Source organism: Vulpes lagopus, chromosome 1 (genome assembly GCF_018345385.1).
Source record: "Vulpes lagopus strain Blue_001 chromosome 1, ASM1834538v1, whole genome shotgun sequence".
Taxonomy (NCBI): Eukaryota; Metazoa; Chordata; class Mammalia; order Carnivora; family Canidae; genus Vulpes; species Vulpes lagopus.
Window position 1 is genome coordinate 96,041,707 of NC_054824.1, and position 17,892 is coordinate 96,059,598.

The window sequence follows — 17,892 nt, forward strand, 5'->3', positions numbered from 1 at the left end:
GAGCGGAGTTGGAAACTTGCTCTTCTACTTCCTCATCCTGCTTTGCTGGGCTGAATCTGGCCCCTCTAACATTGGTGCAGGGAAAGGCAAAGAAAACAAGAGTCAGAAAGTTTTTCTTTGACAGAAGCTGAGCATTTCAGACTTCAATGAATGACTTTGCTTTTTATGAAGTGGTTTACAGGCTCTTGAGATATAGCTACAACTACCCCTTTTCTATCGCTCCTCGTTCTGCCAAAACTCCTAATTCCTCAGCCGGTCCCTATCTCTGCTTCTACTTGGTAAGGAAGCACACAGGTGTAGTGGTAAAAACAAAAAACTTGCCATTGGACCAACAGGAATCAAAATCCCTTCTCTTCTACTTTCTACTTACTGACATTGTGCAATCATTTTACTTGTTTACACTTTAGTCTACTCTTAAATGGGGATAATTTAGGAGTTATTATGAATTATAGGATTATTGTAGGTATGAAAAATAAAACAGGGTCTGGGGGCACCTTAGTGGTTCAATCTCTTGAGCTACTGACTCTTGGTTCCCGCTCAGGTCCTAATCTCAGGGTTGTGAGATGGAACCCTACATCCAGCTTCCTGATCACTGGGGAATCTGCTTGAAGATTCCCTCCCTCTGCCCCACACCCTACATGTGTGATCTCTTTCTCTTTCTCTAAAATAAATAAGTAAATCTTTTTTTAAAAAAAAAAAAAAGAATCTGTGTATAAAAAGTTTATATTTCTTTCCATCTATTCTCTCCCTTTTCATGGACTATGTTTTGGTATTGTATCTAAAGAGTCATCACCATACCCAAGGACATCTGGGTTTTCTCCTATTATCTTCTAGGGGTTTTATAGTTTTGTGTTTTACATTTATTTTTTCTGTAATTTATTTTTTTGTGACAGCTGTAAGGTCTGTGTCTAGATTTATATTTTTGCACATGAATGTCCAATAGTTTCAGCACCATTTGTTGAGGAGGCTATCTGTGCTCCACTGTATTGTCTTTGCTCATTGTCAAAGGTCTGTTGATTATATTTTCGTGGGTCTATTTCTGGGCTATTTTCTTTTGACCTATTTGCCTATTCTTTTCACAATATCACACTGTCTTGATTTCTGTAACTTCAGAGTAAGTCTTCATGTCAGGGAGTATCAGTTCTCCAACTCTGTTCTTCTCCTCCAATACTGGCTATTTTGAGTCTTTTGCCTCTCCATATAAACTTAAGAATCAGTTTGTCAATACACACATACTCGCACAAGAAAAAGCCAGAAATCTTGCTAGGATTGGGATTGGGATTGTGTTGAATCTATACATCAGGTTGGGAAGAACTGACATCTAGACATATTAAGTCTTCTTAATGAACATGGAATCTATCTTCATTTATTTAGTTCTTCTTTAATATCTTTCATCAGAGCTTTATAGTTTTCTTCATAGAGATCTTGACATATTTTATTAGTTTTATACCTAAGCATTTCACTTTTCTAAGTGCAGAGAAATGTTCATAGCAGCCTTATTTGTGATAGCCAAAAAGCTTTAAGCAAATGAAGAGACAAATAAATAAATAAATTTTTTATATCCATACAATGAATTAGTACTCAGCAGTATAAAGAAATAGACTATTGAGCTGGGCAAAACCATGAATGTATCTCAAAATAATTGGATGAAAAAAGTCAGACAAAAAAGAATGTATAATGTATGATTCCATTTATATAAAGTTCTAAAAAATTCAAACTAACCTATAAACAGTGAAGCAATCAGTGGTGCCTGAGGAACAGTGGGGAGGTTCAGGCAAGGTGGGAAGTAGGGATAGTCAAGGGGGTACAAAAAGCTTTTGGTGCAACATAATGTTAACTATATTGACTGTGGAGCTATTTTAATGAGTCTATATAGAGACAGATATGTAGATACTTGTCATAATTTATCAAATTTGATATATTAGTTATGTGTAGGCTATTGTCAATTATACCACAATAAAGCTGGAAGAAACAAACCAAAAAATTACTTATATATCATGCTGATGTGATAATGAGTATGTTCTAAACTGTACCAAAATACACAGTTCCCAAAATTAAAAATGTTTTAGGTTTCTTCAAAAATTAATCAAATATATGTATTATTAAATCTCAAACTTGAGACTTATTATCAATAATGAATTCACTTCCTGGTCCTTGAATCAAATATAACCATTTAAACCTATAATGTTTCCATTACTTTCCTAAAGTTCTAACATTATAGTGAGGAAAAATATTATTCTTAATAAACCCAAACATGATGTCAAGTAGCATTGTTTGGGACGATTGAAGCCTTCATGCTTTCAAAGTGAATTTTTTTTCTTCTGACCCAAATTTTGTAGAACCAAAATTCATTTAAACTTCTCATTCTCCAATTCACTTACTTTGCTTTGCTGAAACCTAACCAAAAATTCTCAGTTAAATCAAAGCAAGTGTGCAAATAAACAGCCTTATCTCTGTTTCATTTTCCAATATTTTAAGTATAGAAACGTGGTCAGGACAAAGTTTCTCTTTTAATAAAAAGCAGGATCTTTTACTTTATGATCCCTTTTCATGATCCATGCCGTTTGCAGTAATGTTTCTTCCAAAGAATATCCTCTCTTTAATGGATTCAGTATGATAATTTCTATACACAAGTAACATACTTCATTCTTATTTCCTATAGATGACATGATTAATGAGCTCCTCAACAATCAGTGGCTTGCAGTGCAAATGCAGAGCACTCCACCTCCCACCTCAAATTGTCAGGTACAAGCTGATTCTTGGCACTTGGATATTTTTTAGTTCTTTGCCTAGAGATGATCTATCAATGTTCAACATTTACTATTATTTCAGTTTACATAAAAATAAGAAGTGCAAACAATTGAATAATATGTAGCAGTCCTGGTATATTTTACTTTATAGAATTAGCTCATTTTCATGTTTAAAACCAGAATGGCATTCTTTATTCCATTCCTAACTTAAAACATTTAGATGATTATCTCCAAAGTCTTTAAGCTCTTTTTAGGAGTCACATTTGTTGACCCTACTGTAAGTAGGAAAACTGAAGCACGGGAAAAGTATAATGCCCTGTCTAAATCAGGATGAACACTTAGGCCAAGTTTTGCAAAATCTAGCCTATGTGATGAGTTGAACGCTTAAAAAAAATTTTTTTTAATGTAAATGCCGTTACTCAAGCATGAACTTCCCAAATTGCCGTGTCTCCACCATTCTTTAGAGTCAGCCAAGTCTACTACCTAGCTGGCCCACAAAGGCACTTCAGTTTTCTACACTTAACTTACAAAACTATAGAAGTTTTAGATTGAAAGAATGTTAGAGTCTGAAGGATCTTCAAAATAAACTGTCCAACCTTCTTGCTTTACTAGATAAGTAATTTGCTCAACACTAAACATTAAATTAGTAGCAGAATAGCAAGAAAATCAGACTTTCTCACTCCTGATATTGCATTCCCATTGAATGCTCTTTCTAGGTTTCGCCCTATCTAAAACTTCCCCCCAATATAATGTAAGCTTTGAGAGAATAGGGCCTTTGAAATGAAATGATTTATCCCTGAAGACTAAAACAGTAAGAACTTTAAGCAGTCATTAATTTTTGTTAATTAAATGAGTAACAGAAGTGATGAGGCAAGTTAGAGGATTAATATTAATTAACTTAGGTTACTTGCCAGGTATTTTTATACATGTAATCATATTTAATCCTTCAAAAATAATGCAGGAGAGAAATTATTGCCACCCTTTTATAGACAAGGAAACTAAAGCTGGTAGGTGACAATATGCAGTTTGTCTGATTCTCAGATCTCATCTTGTGTTTACTACAGTGGTGCACAGCTGTAACACAAAAAGGTTGGCAGGGCCACTACTAAAATTCTTGGTATAATGTACTTATGAATTCTGGACAAGCTAAAACATAAGAAGAGCACTTATAAAACCATGGGAATTATGCTAAGTTTTTATAATTTCATATTATAGGTTAACTCTTATTTTCACTCCCACTTCCCAGACAAGAAAATGAAGCACAAAGAATTTTATTTATTCTTTAAAAATTTTTATTATTAGTTTCAAGGGTAGAATTGCGTGGTTCTACCAGTTACCGCATCCCTCTATCCACTGCCCCCCCGCCCCCCGAAACCCTCTTGTTTCCTAGAGAAAGAGTCGCTCATGGTTTGGAGGCACAGAGAATTTTAAAACTTGCTTAAATTCACAAAACTAGAGAGCGGCAGGATCAGATATAAATCCAAAGAAGCTGGCCCCAAAGTCCATGCCCATCACTACTGTGCTAAACCAACACATGGACTAAGATGATGGTTCTCAAAGTATAGTTTCCTGACAAGCAGGAACAACGTCACCTAAGTCAGTGGTTCTCATACTTCAGCATCTTATCAGAATCACGTGGTGGGCTGTTGAATACAGCATACGTAGTGTCACTCCCCAGATGCCAATTCAACTGGTGTGAGTGGGGGCCCCCAAATATGCAAAGAGAACCACTGAACTAAAAAATGACGCAACCATTTTTAAACTAACCTTTGACTCATCTTTCCATATATACACTTTTAGAAATTGTATACTTTTTTAAAAAATATACCAAACAGTACTGTTTTGTAATCTATTTTTTTCTCTAATCAGTATATCATGAGAATTGTTATGTTGATAATTGTTTTGAGAGCATAACTTTCAATGGCAGCTGAATACTTGCTATGGACCTAGTGTATCCATTCAAAATTCATATGTTGAAGACCTAATCACCAACGTGATGATATGAAGGTGGGGCTGTTGGGAGGTAATTCTGTTTAGATGAGATCGTGAGGGTAAAAATTTCATAGCATTAGTGTCCTTACAAGAGGTAGAAACCAGAGCCCTCTCTCTCTTCTCCACTTGATACAACCAGAAGGCTGCAGTCTACACACCAGGAAGAGGGCCCTCACTGAAACCTAAATCTGTCAGTACCTTGACCTTGGACTTCTCAGCGTCCAGAACTGTGAGGAATGTTTATTGTTTAAACTACCAAGTCAATGGGGCACTTGGGTGGCTCAGTGACTGTGCATCTGCCTTTGGTTCCAAGTGTGATTCTAGGGTCCTAGGATCTAATCCTGCATCGGGGTTGCCACAGGAAGCCTGCTTTTGCCTCTACCTGTGTTTCTGCCTCTCTTTCTCTGTGTGTGTCTCTCATGAATAAATAAATAAAATCTTAAAAAAAAAAAAAAACCACCCGGTCAATGATACTTTGTTATGACAGCCCCAACTGACTAAGACAATACTCTATCACCTGTACATGCCAGCATTTGCTAACAAAGTCCCTATTTTGTCAAAAAACAGAAGGCTTTAAGATTTCACCTACCTTATAAGGTAACAAGCCTATTGCTGTTTCAGGAATTCTAATAGAAGACACAAGACTCCTGGGTCTGAGAAAAAGACTTATCACTCACAGCACAGAAGGTAACAAGAGCATCAGAATATTTGTATTGGTTCTTCTCAGCCCCAAGTCCCACAAAGCCCTGTCACAGGTCCAGCTCACACCTGCACACACAGAAAATTGTGTTACAGGAGAGAAACTCGTGCCAAAGATCCAGGGCTTCTTGACAAGCAACAATCATTAGAGCCCAGCCAGATAAGGCTGTTACATGGTAGTCAGGCTACTTAGTTGACTATGTGACCAACTAGAGAAACTGCTTACACAAAACATGTAAGCCATACAGTCTGGCACACCTTGCAAGAACATGGAAGGATGGATCTTCAGGGCCCATGGCCCTGAACTCTCAACTGTTGTTGGACATTTAGAGCATTCAAATTGTTTTCATTCTTGGGGTGCCTGGGTGGCTCAGTCAGTTGAGGGGCAGACCCTTGGTTTCAGCTCAGGTCATGATCTCAGTCATGGGATCAACCCTGAGTTGGGGGTCTGCATTTGGGGGCCCACATTTGGCCCCCTGGTGCCCCCCTACCACCCCATCGACCTCTCCTGTCACCTGTTGCCCTGTCACCTCCCCATTGCCCTGTCACCCCTCCCCCCAGTTGGACCCTGCTTGGGGCTGCCTCCTACCTCCGCAACATAGGACCACAAAGGGCTCTCAGGCTCAGCACTCAGCACTGAGTCTGTTTGTCCCTCTCTCCCCTATCTGCCCCCAACTCTGCCCCTGTGTGCTCCCTCTCTTTCACTCAAATAAATAAATGAAATCTTTTTAAAAAATTGTTTTCATTCTTTTTAAAATAATGCCACAGTAAACCATCTTGCACTTAAACTTTGATATTTCCTATTATTTACTTCGGATATTCCTAGAAGAGAATTGTATGGTCAATAGTTTTGGGGGAAGTTAAGCTTTGATAAATATTTCACCTAACAGATTGTATGGGGAAAAAAAACATTTTCCACAATTTATTACCAACACTAGATAATTTTTTTTGTATTCTTAAAATTTGGAAGCTTCCCTAAAGAATCACATTATTGGTGCTAGTTAGCATTTTTTTATTATTACTGAAGTAACTTTTTAATACTTGTGCTGGAATTGATATTTCCTATTTATGAGTTAACTCTAAGAGTATCTGGCCTTTTATTCTTTTGATACTATATATTTTCTTATTGAATTATGAGTTATTGATATACTTTTAATAATTCCATAGACTTCTTCTCCCTTATTCAGTGATAACAGCATATATATAAAAACCTGTTTATGTCCACAACTACTTTAATATTAATCTCTTGGCAAAATTAATGATTTTGTAATAACTGCCAAATAGACCAGGTCACTGTAAAATATCTTCGCATCTCTTTAGGGAACCTACAATTGGAATCATTCACTTTGAAAAGATCACCCTGCCAATAAACAAAAAAACAAAAAAAAAAGCATATTTTTCAACATTTGGAATTGGGAGTTCTTAGTAGGTTCATCAAGAATTCAGGAGAAGACTGAAGGAGAGTTACAATAAATTTTTGTTCTAAACTTGCCTTGGTCTTTCACTGCTAATATTTTTGTGCTGATGGTTTTTGCTCATATCTAACAAGTAGTCAGCCCTGTTTTAATGTAAGTTTATGTTTCAAAAAAATAATTTGCACTGGCTATCAAAATCTTATTTAAGTTCACATATATCAATTTCTTCTCTATTATAAAAACAAATGTGTTTTGATGACATTATCTGTTGTTTTTGCTTCTGATTTCCACTTTGTGATGTTATCTTGTTAACTTCAATAGAACCATACATAGCAGAGTTATACAGAATTAGAAAGTGTTATTAAAACTGAAAATCTAAATGACCCCTCTCAATCCTGCTCCTCTTCCCAGTTCTGCTTTCCTATCTTTCAACATGTAAATCCCCCTTCCACTTCTTTCTTCTGCTTTTTTATAACTAATCACAGTACCATGCTAGGTCCAACCATATCCCACCTAAAAATCCACTCACCAATACACAAATAAACTAGGTGAGGGCTATCAGGAAAGAATTGGTGAAGTTCCACTGAACTACATTATTGTTTAATCTCTATGTCCATAATTAAAACAGGTTCTAAATAGTCTTCACATTCTTCTTTAGAATAAAGTATATACTTCCTAAAAAGTATATTTTTAAGAAAATTTTATAATATGTAGAGTGCAATAATGAAGATATTGATGACCTTTTAGCCTTCATACAAGATCAATGGTCTTTTGAGCACATATTGACCTTGACGTTATTTTAGATGGTATTTAGCTCAGATCAATAAATCTTGATTGTTGATATCAACTGCAGTCAACATTTGCTTATTACAGTTAGAATACAAATGAGCAAGCAGGACTTCAAGTGAAGATTACTAGTAACATTGATGTTTTCTCATTATCTTAAATCTTAGTTCTAAAAATGTCCTAAGTTAAAACTATTAAGGATTTACACAATCTAGTTCTTTCTTTATATGACAGGTATGGAACATACTACCTGGGAATGACTATAAAATCAAAGAAAGAACAGTATCTCATGTTAAATTCTTTGCCATGAAATGTAAAATTTCTGGGTCCATTAAAATTCCACAAAGATGTTCCTTGAACACCCAGGCCAGAGCTGGTCCTCAGTCACCTAGCAAGCAAGGAAGCAGTCCACTAGTATACAGGTGAACCAAGGCTGGTGGGTGGGTGGGCAGGTGTGAGAAGGAGCACCAAAGTGCCACGGTGGACACAGACCTGGAGCATGTGGTAATCTATTCTCAGAAAGCCTTGAGAAACAACCATCCAAGATACAGATGAGCTGAGGCCAGGGGGTGGGCATGCAGAAAAATTCAGAACACCTTTTCAGGCTCCACCTTGACCTGTGTAGTAGTGCCTGCACTGCAGGGACCACCAGATGTGGCAAGGCAGTAAGATTGCTCAGAGTATTTGTGCTTTGAGCACACATGAGACATAGCACCATTGGATGTCCTCTCCACACTCCTGCATAGCTGACCCACCATGTGGCATTAGCAGGAAAATACAAAACACCAGACCCCAGTAAGAGAGGATCCCTTACTCTAGTAACATCCCTCCAGTGACATTTTGTCCTACTGACAAAGCTTAACATTTTTATCTTTTGTTTCTACAAATTTTTTACATGTTAAAAATGTCACTTTAGTTCATCATACACACACACACACACACACACACACACATAGCTTATAGTTTGGGGACTTAGAGGAAATTTCCATTTTTTGCAGAAAAATCTATTAATTTTTTTCATTTTATCTAGATTTATTTTGTCTACATGCTTGGAGATATTTATCCCTACCTACGATCAGACAAATAATCGTCTACATCATCTTCTGGTCCATTTTCTCTTCATTTAAAATTTAATCCACAGGAAATTTTCTTTTGTATATGACATAAGGTAGAAATCTAATTTTATTCTTCCCCAAATGTTTTCTAATTATCACAAAGGTTAAGTGAGCTATTATTTTCCCTTTAATTTTATTTATCTGATGTCATATAATTAAATATTTATGCTTTTAGAAAAGAAAAATTATTTCATAGATACCTATGAACCCATCATACATAAGTAACAGATGTTACTACATTACCATGTTGTCTTTTAAAAAAATTTAGAGGAAACAAATGTCATCTGGAAAGCTATAACCCCTCCCTGTCTATCCTGTCCATCTCCCTCCTTCTCCAGAAGTAGCTAACATCCTAAAGTTGGTATCTCTAGCCTGCATGTCTTAATATTTCTGTTACATGATTGTATACATATTTGTGTTTTAATAAGCATATGTAAATGGCGTGCCTTATATATCCTTTACCAACTTTTTTTTTTACTAAACATTACATTTTCCAGATGTATCCACATTTGCAAACACATTTCATTCATTTTAACACTGTGTAGCACTCTATTTCCTAAATAAGTCACATTTTATTTGTCCATTCCCTACTACTTAGAGACAAAGTGAATAAAGTGGTTATAATGATTTATCTTCTCACCCAAAGCACATGAGGGGCACCATTGTTCCACATCCCCACAGATTGATGTTATCAGAAATTTGTTTTTGTAGATCTATTGGTTATACAATGTTATCTCATTTTTATCTTAATTTATATTTTCCTAAGGACTAGTAAAATTGTATATACAGGCCATTCAAATTTACTCTTCCATGAACTGCCTATTTTATAACCTTTGCCTATTTTTCTTAGAGAAATATTCAACCAGGAGGTTAATTACTTTGGTATCCAGAGCTCTGTGATAAAGGTAGACTAATTTGCATAGGGAGCCCAAGATCTTCCCAAGATGTAAAAAAACGGAAGCACTAAGCTCTGAATCATAGCAATCTTGCAATATTGTTATACTTTTGGAAATGATTACTATATTACTACTAGTAGTAGTCATAATGATAACAGGAACATACATCTTCTATACATTTTGTAGGTGCCAGGTACTCTGCTTGTTATATATTGTCTCATTCAATTTTCACAACAATGAGAAATTCTATTATTACCTTTACTTTGTAGCTGAAGGACCTGAAACTCAGAAAGTTAAATAACGGCTTAAGTCACACAACTAAAAAGAAGCAAAGACAAATTCAAATCCAGTTCACATGACCCCAGAACTCAGAATCTTGACCTAGCATTCTATACATTGAACCCAAGTACACAGGGAAACCATCGACAGGTCTTAGACTGGAAATGAATCTCCATCAAGTGATGAACATTTATGGAATTGGATTAAGATTGGTCTTCAACAGAGGACACCACATAGCAACGAGAAACTCCAAGTAGAGGACCAATGGAAATTTCCAATTACCTGAAAATATAATTGGCAGCCTTTGGTCTGAGAAAGCCACCTGAACAACTTGGTATAGTTGGAAAGGAGAAGCTCTCAAATAGGAGATGCTAGACTTTCTGCTAATAGGGACATGTTGTAACTTGAAAGATTAATTGGCAAAATAAAGAAGATGTGATATATTGCTACTCCTAGCTGGTGAAGTGAATCATTTTGTACACATAGACCTAATCTATAATGTATTTTCATATACATTAGTGGACTGTATATTCATATACATTAGTGGATTGTGGATTTATAACTGCTTCTTAGAGGAAGGTGGAGATGTTTGGAAGACAGCCATAGCCTTTTGAGTTGATGGAACAAATGGTAACTATGCTCTGCCATAATATAATACAGGAAGTATTGTCAACTAGAAAGGATAAATCATAGGGCAAAGCCACTATGATATTTTGTATTTTCTTACTTTGTTATGTCACTTTGAATCAGAGATAAGTCAATAACTTATAACCTAGTGTAAGCTTTATAATCTTTAGTTTTTTCTATTCATAATTTATTGAGCACTGATTTTTTAAAATTTGAAACACCTTGCTGTTCCTTTTTGTTTAAAAAAAGAACACTGGTTTGGAATGAGTTTCACAGTTTTATTCATGAGATATAACCATCCTTATATCAATAGTAACTGCTCAATTATAATTAATCATTTTAGAGAACATGTTATTGCTTCTTATAAATCAGCCGCTGCTTCTAATTTTACAAAATGCGTTTCAATGAATTCCCATCTATACTGTTGTCATATTTCCATTTTTTTTAATTTCCTTCTTAAATCCTTAGGGTTGAAAAGAATCTTAGAGATCCTCCAGCCCAATTTTAATGATAAAAAAAATTGTCACTCAGACAAGTTAAGGAACTTGTTCAAGATTCTATCTTTCATTAGTGGCATACCTAGGGCAAAAAGCCAATTTCCAGAGTATTCCAACAAGTGCACTTTCCACTACTTGTAAACTTCCCAAACTCCTACCTAGAATCAGAAAAAGCATATCCCACTCACAATGATGCATTCATTTTATTTTTTTACTAATTGGGGATAGGAGAATATCTAAGGCAAACTATAGATGATACAGGTAGAAATATAAATATGCTATATTTGCCTTAGATATTTTAATTCTTTGCCTCTTCTTACCATCCTTCCTTAGCTGCTGTACAAACAGTAGTCTCAATAAACTGGAAGGATTCCAACATTCCATTCTCATAGGAGCATTCTGGTCAAGGAGGGCTCTCATTGAATCAATGCATAATTATTATTTTGTCCAACATTTTTAAGCATGTAATATTTTACAGACACTTTGGTGGGGGGGACAGGTTGTAGAAGTACTAATGCAATTCTAACATCTACACATTTTTAATAAGCCCATTGTCCTAAAAATCCTCATGTATCTTTTATTTATATTATTTTCCTCCCAAGTCACAGCTATGAAAAATAGATATCGATGATTTTATGTAACATTATTGGCCCTAATTCATTACCCTTCCCTATATACACATCCTTTGCCATATGACTTCCCTATCTCTCCTATGGCGATGTGAATAGGTCAGAGGAAAGTTAATTGGTGTGATGTGACCAAAGGCTGGAAAGGCACCTGCCTATTTGGGCTTGCTCTCTTATACTCAGAGGGTAAGTGCATTTTAAATTTTAATAGCTCTTTTTTCAAATTAGACCACAAAGTTGTACTATTTCTTCATGTTGTTCTCATTAATAATGAAGTCCTCAAAATAATTCCATGAGGTAGTTACTATTATTAACCATATTTTACAGGTGCGGAAATTGAGATTCTGAGAAATTAGGTGACTGACTTGACCAAGGACACAGAACTAATAAGTGGTGGTGTCAGGACTCAACTGCAGGCCCACATTCTTAACCCTTTCACTGTGCATCTCCCTGGTACTGCCTCATACAACCGTCACCACCATCCACCTCTAGAAATTTTCATCCTGCCTAACTGAAACTCTATGCCCATTAAACACCAAGTCCCGGGATCCCTGGGTGGCGCAGCGGTTTGGCGCCTGCCTTTGGCCCAGGGCGCGATCCTGGAGACCCAGGATCGAATCCCACATCAGGCTCCCAGTGCATGGAGCCTGCTTCTCCCTCTGCCTATGTCTCTGCCCCTCTCTCTCTCTCTCTCTCTCTCTCTCTCTCTCTCTCTCTCTCTCTCTCTGTGACTATCATAAAATAAAAAATAAAAAAAATAAAAAAAATAAAAAAAAAAACAAAACACCAAGTCCCTATCCCCCCATCCCCCAGCTTTTGGAAACCACTATCCTACTTTCTGTTTGGTTAATATAGATACTCATATAAATGGAATCATGCAGTATCTGTCCTGTGACTGGCTTGTTTCACTTAGCATAATGTCCTCAAGGTTCATCTATCTTGTAGAATGTCTGAATTTCCTTCCATTTAAGGATAAAGAATTCTCCATTGTATTTATATGCCACATTTTGTTTATCCACTTATCTAGTAATGAATATAAGTTGTATCTACCTTTTAGTTATTATGAATAATGCTACTGTGAGCCTGGGTGTACAAATATCTGTGCCTGTCCTTGCTTTCATTGACTTAGGGTATATACCCAGAAGCTAAATCACTGGGTCATATGAAAATTTTATGTTTAAGATTCTGAGGACTCGCCATGCCGTTTTCCACAGTGGTTCCACCATTGTGCATTCCCATCAGCAATGCACAAGGTTCCAATTTCTTCACATCCCTGCTAACACTTGTTATTTTTTGTTTTTTGCTTTTGTTTAAATCAAGACACTAATTTCTTCTCACAGCTCAGAAAAAAAGTATTCTTCTATAATCACTTTGATAATATCGTTTCTTCTAATCTCTCTAGTCTCTCCTTATAGATGTTTACTGGAATCTCTGAATGTCTTGCATGCCTTGTTTTTGTACCTTATATACTGAATGACATTTTTCCAAGTTTCACAATTTTCATCTCTTTTCATACTATATTCTGAGGAAACTTCTTGGCTTGATCTTCCATATAAATGACTTGGTTTTCTTTTTAAGATTTCATTTATTTATTTGAGAGAGCGAGAGCACATGCAAACAAGAAGGGGGGTGGTTGGCGGGGGGAGGGGGCCGGTTAGAGGGAGAGGAAGAAGCAGGTTCCCCTCTGTGCTGAGCAGGGAGCCCAATGTGGGGCTCAATCCCAGGACCCTGGGATCAAGACCTGAGCTGAAGGCAGATGCTTAACTGACTGAGCCACCCAGGCGCCCCTGATTTGGTTTTCAACCACACCTATTCTACTATTCAATTTTTCAACTAAAATTTTTAGGTAATTTGTGTGATTTACATCAGCAGTTGGGGAGTAAGAATTTAGTCCCAACTTTAATATTTTTCAATTGCCCATTAACTGATAACTAAGCATTTCTTGAGACAGTCCTTCTTCCCCCTAAATTTTACAGGATTCCAAAGAGTTTGCCCCAGTTCTTTTGTCAATCAGCTGATAGAACTTGAGTGTGATGAGCCTGATACTTTGACTGCTTTTGTCACGGACAACAGGGATACTTTTGAAAACTACTGTGACACCTAGTCCATCACTGTAGCTTTGCCAGCAGGGGAACAGGCCCTTGCACAAGGGCATCTCTGATGCCCTAGGTTTAACCTGCAAGGACACAGCTCTTTCAGCTCACATTCAAGCTTACTCATTATTTTACTACCTTAACCAATCTGCCAAGATGTTTGGGTTCACAGATATTTCTTGTTGTGGCTGCAAGATATCCCATAACCAACCCTCCCCAAGTTAACCTTTCACTTTAATGTTGACCCTTGCATACCTGTCCAGATTCTACCTACACCCATGGTGAGGTCCTCCCCAGGAAACAGTGTTTTTTATGCCACTGGACTTTTCACGGACCTAGTCAGCCAAAGAGGGAGTAAAGACATTAAGCATCAAAAGGAAAAGAGTTGACCTTTTCATCTTGGGTAATTTCTTCTTCCCTATGCATACATTCCCATCTCCTTTCCAGTAATCAATTTAGCATTCCAAAGTTAGATTAAAGGCAGCTTTTCTCAACCAAAGAAATTCATATCCCTCTTCACCCAGGCAGTGGGTTAATTGTATTCATTCAAGTGACACTTTTCTGAATGAAAATTAGTTCCAGAGTGACTGGTATTATCCATATATATGAAGAAGCTTTGGAGAATTAAGAACTCCACATTCTACATCATTAGTTGCCCTGTTACATTTACTTCAACAATCATGTAGAGGTTTTCCAATTTCTATAAATTCTCTCATATACTTTACTTTTTCTTAGCAGTTTATTCTGAGTTGTATCAATATAGTGTCCTTTCAAATATCTTTGAAAATACTACTTAAACTGTTTTAATAACATTTTCTATGTTTCTCCAGTAATTCAATTTCTTCAAGAATCATTTCGATCTGTTAAAATTGGTAACTCATTTTTACTTTGTTATTTTTTCTTAAACATCTGGAGACTCAACCACCTATAAGTGACAGTGTAGGGCAATTGATAATACATGGTCAATGTGAAAATCAGAGTTCCCTTGATAGTGAATTTGATTGCAAAGGACAGAAGCCATGGCTGTGATGAGTGAGCTGGGATCTGTCATCAGAGATACCTTTCTCTTAGGGTAGGTAGGAGCTTGCTGTCAGGATGTGGATAGGTTTCCCCTATTGGCAGCTGATATTACATGGGAGTACCACCCAACTTCTCTTTTTAGCTCCAATACTCACTATAAATGCCCTTGCTTACTCCCACTGACAAAATCCATCCACCCCTTTATTAGTTCTTGAAATATTTATGCCAGCTCTGCTAGAGCTGGGAATGTATGCATTTCCCAGGTGCTTGGAATGTCCTAGTTTCACTGGTTTTCCTACTAAGTATCCAAAAGATGATTCCTGCCTCTAGTTCCTAATGATTATGATCTTGGGGTTTTTCCAAAGGTCTGTTTAAACAAAACAAAACTCTCTTCTTCTTCCATTACCATTCTCTTTTATTTACATTAACTGCAGTTATCAGTTCTCTCTGGCTACTCCATCGAGCCAATCCCATCTGCTTTATATCTTCCAGAAATTTGTTGCTTCTGCTGATATCAACCTTCACATTTCCTAGTACTGTTACATTGTTTTTATTAATTTTATATTTATTCACTCATTCCAGTGGAACATTGGAGAAAGAAAAGTAAATCTGTATGCTTAATCAGTCATCCAGAAGGCACTTAGCCCCCAAATGACTTTTTCTCTTATTTTTCTTTTTTCCTTTTTTCTTTTCTATTTGTATTTCATTGCCCTTTATTTAGTTTCCTTTGTTTTATTCAAATGGCTTTTAAGCAATAGGATAGTGACAAGAGCACTGATGTTGGAGTTATGATTCCTTTATTCTGATCATGTTTTGCCATTATTAAACAGGGCCTCGCTCATGGTAGGTGCTCAATAACTATTTTGAAACAAATGAATGAATACAGTAAATTACAATCCTGACCCAGACTTCAGCTTTCTCTAATGCAAAATTAGGAGGCCCCTGTAAGTAATAGCAAGCTATGATTCTTCTTGGGCTGGATAGAAAACATTTATCATCACTTAACCAGGAAGCAGCAAGAAGAGAGAGGTTCCCAGTATGAGCAGAAATGCAGCAATATGTGATCACATACGGGGCAAGCTAAGACAGAAAACTGTGATCAAAAACCTAATAGGAGACCTTTGACATCAGAGTCTCAGGGAAGTTCAAAGCAATCATAATTAGGCTTAACAACTGATTCTCAGGGGACTATAGAACTGCGATCAGGCCAGAGGGCAGCTGAGTACTGAATTAGCAGAGAGAGAGAGATAAAAACACAGTCTGCCTTTCAAAGAACCCATGTTAACACCCTCTCCCTTTTCCTAAACCCACATCATAAAAACTAACATAGGTAAAATCCTCTGGGGCCAAAGGCCTGACAACCATGCCCTGAGAAACTCCCCAAGATCCTCCAACCTGACTTAAATGCTTCCACCAGGTCATCCAATGACAATGAGGTTTCCAAGTCAGGTGGTATGTCTCAAACACACACACACACACACACACACACACACACACACTACTCTCTACTAAATGCAGTCATCCAAAACAATTCATTGGCAATGATATTGCTTGGCAGACCTAAAAGTAAAAAATCATGGAAACTGTCTTCAGGGGGCTCTTTACATTCTGAATCACCTTATTTCTTCGATAACTATTTTATTATTCTATGTCTGAGAATCCAAGGAAACACAGGAGTTTGCAAATTACATATCTGCCTAATATGCCCAGTTCGGTGGTCTTCAGAGACAATGACCTGGGGGGCTTGTTAAAGCACATTGCTGGGTCTCACCCCCAGAATTCCTGATTTGGAGCAAGGAGATAGGACCCACTGCTCATGACAGGAAGATGGTCTCATGACATACACAACTGAGCCTAGGGTGACCTCCTCCCAAGTCACATCCTCGGGTATATCTATTGGGACGCTTTAGGCTGCAAGTATCAAAAACCTCACTCCCCTGGAAGTACATCCCAATGGGTTTTTTTCTATAGACCCACATTATTGGGAATGCCTCATAGAGTAAATATGTAGTTTGCTTTGCTCACAGAATTATGTTTAAATCTGTGGGAAAGAACTATAAGGCAGGGCTACTAAAACTATTTTAGGACTAATGGTCAACTTTTTTCATCCTAGGTATTGGTATATCCCAATGATTTGTGCTAATCTAGGGTGTGATAGTTTAGGAGTAAATATAATTTGAAATTATTCATGTATAGAGGATGTCTGAAGTTGACAACCAGGCAGGTCCAACTACTCTAACCCTAAATATGGTCCTAACATACACTTCTTGAGGAAATTGGATCCCAAAGTTTACAAGTGGAGAATTTTTAAAGTGTGTCTATACTTAAGTAGGGATCAAAGCAGCCCAACTAAAAGAAGTGTGGACTACCTGACATGACAACTGAGGATTAAGCAAAAGTTCTCTTAAATTTTTTAATTTAAATTCCAATTAGTTAACATATCATGTTATATTAGTATCAGGTGTACAATATAATGATTCAATACTTCCATACAACACTGGGGCTCATCATAAGTACACCCCTTAATCCTCATCACCTATTTAACCCATCCCCTAATGCACCTCCCCTCTGAAGCATCAATCTGTTCCCTATAGTTAAGAGTCTGTTTCTCAGTTTGCCTCTCTCTTTTTTTCCTTTTGCTCATTTATTTTGTTTCTTAAATTCTACATATGAGTGAGATCATATAGTATTTGTCTTTCTCTGACTTATTTCACTTAGCATAATACTCTCTAACTCCATCCATGTCATCGCAAATGGCAAGATCATTTTTTATGGCTGAATAATATATATCACCACTTCTTTATCCATTTATCTGTTAATGGACAACTGAGCTATTTCTATAATTTGGATATTGTAGAGAATGCTGCTATAAATATTGAGATACATGTGTCCCTTTGAATTAGTATTTTTGTATCCTTATGGTAAATACCTAGTAGTACAATTGCTGGATTGTAGCAGAGTTGTATTTCTACCTTTTTGAGGAATCTCCATACTCTTTTCCAGAGTAGCTGCACCAAATTGTATTCCCACCAACAGAGCAGGAGGGTTCCCCTTTCTCCACATCCTCACCAACATCTGTGTTTCTGATGTTGTTGAT

General features: G+C 36.8%; 1 protein-coding gene and 1 non-coding gene across 6 annotated transcripts in view; one reads left to right on the top strand and one right to left on the bottom strand.

The window, feature by feature from the left end:
- The window catches only part of ZPLD1 (zona pellucida like domain containing 1), a 417,570-nt gene that overhangs the window by 153,994 nt on the left and 245,684 nt on the right, over positions 1 to 17,892 (bottom strand). The window lies entirely within an intron of this gene.
- On the top strand, positions 16,733 to 16,862 carry LOC121475348. The gene has a single exon (XR_005983726.1). It is a non-coding gene; the product is annotated as a small nucleolar RNA SNORA18 (small nucleolar RNA).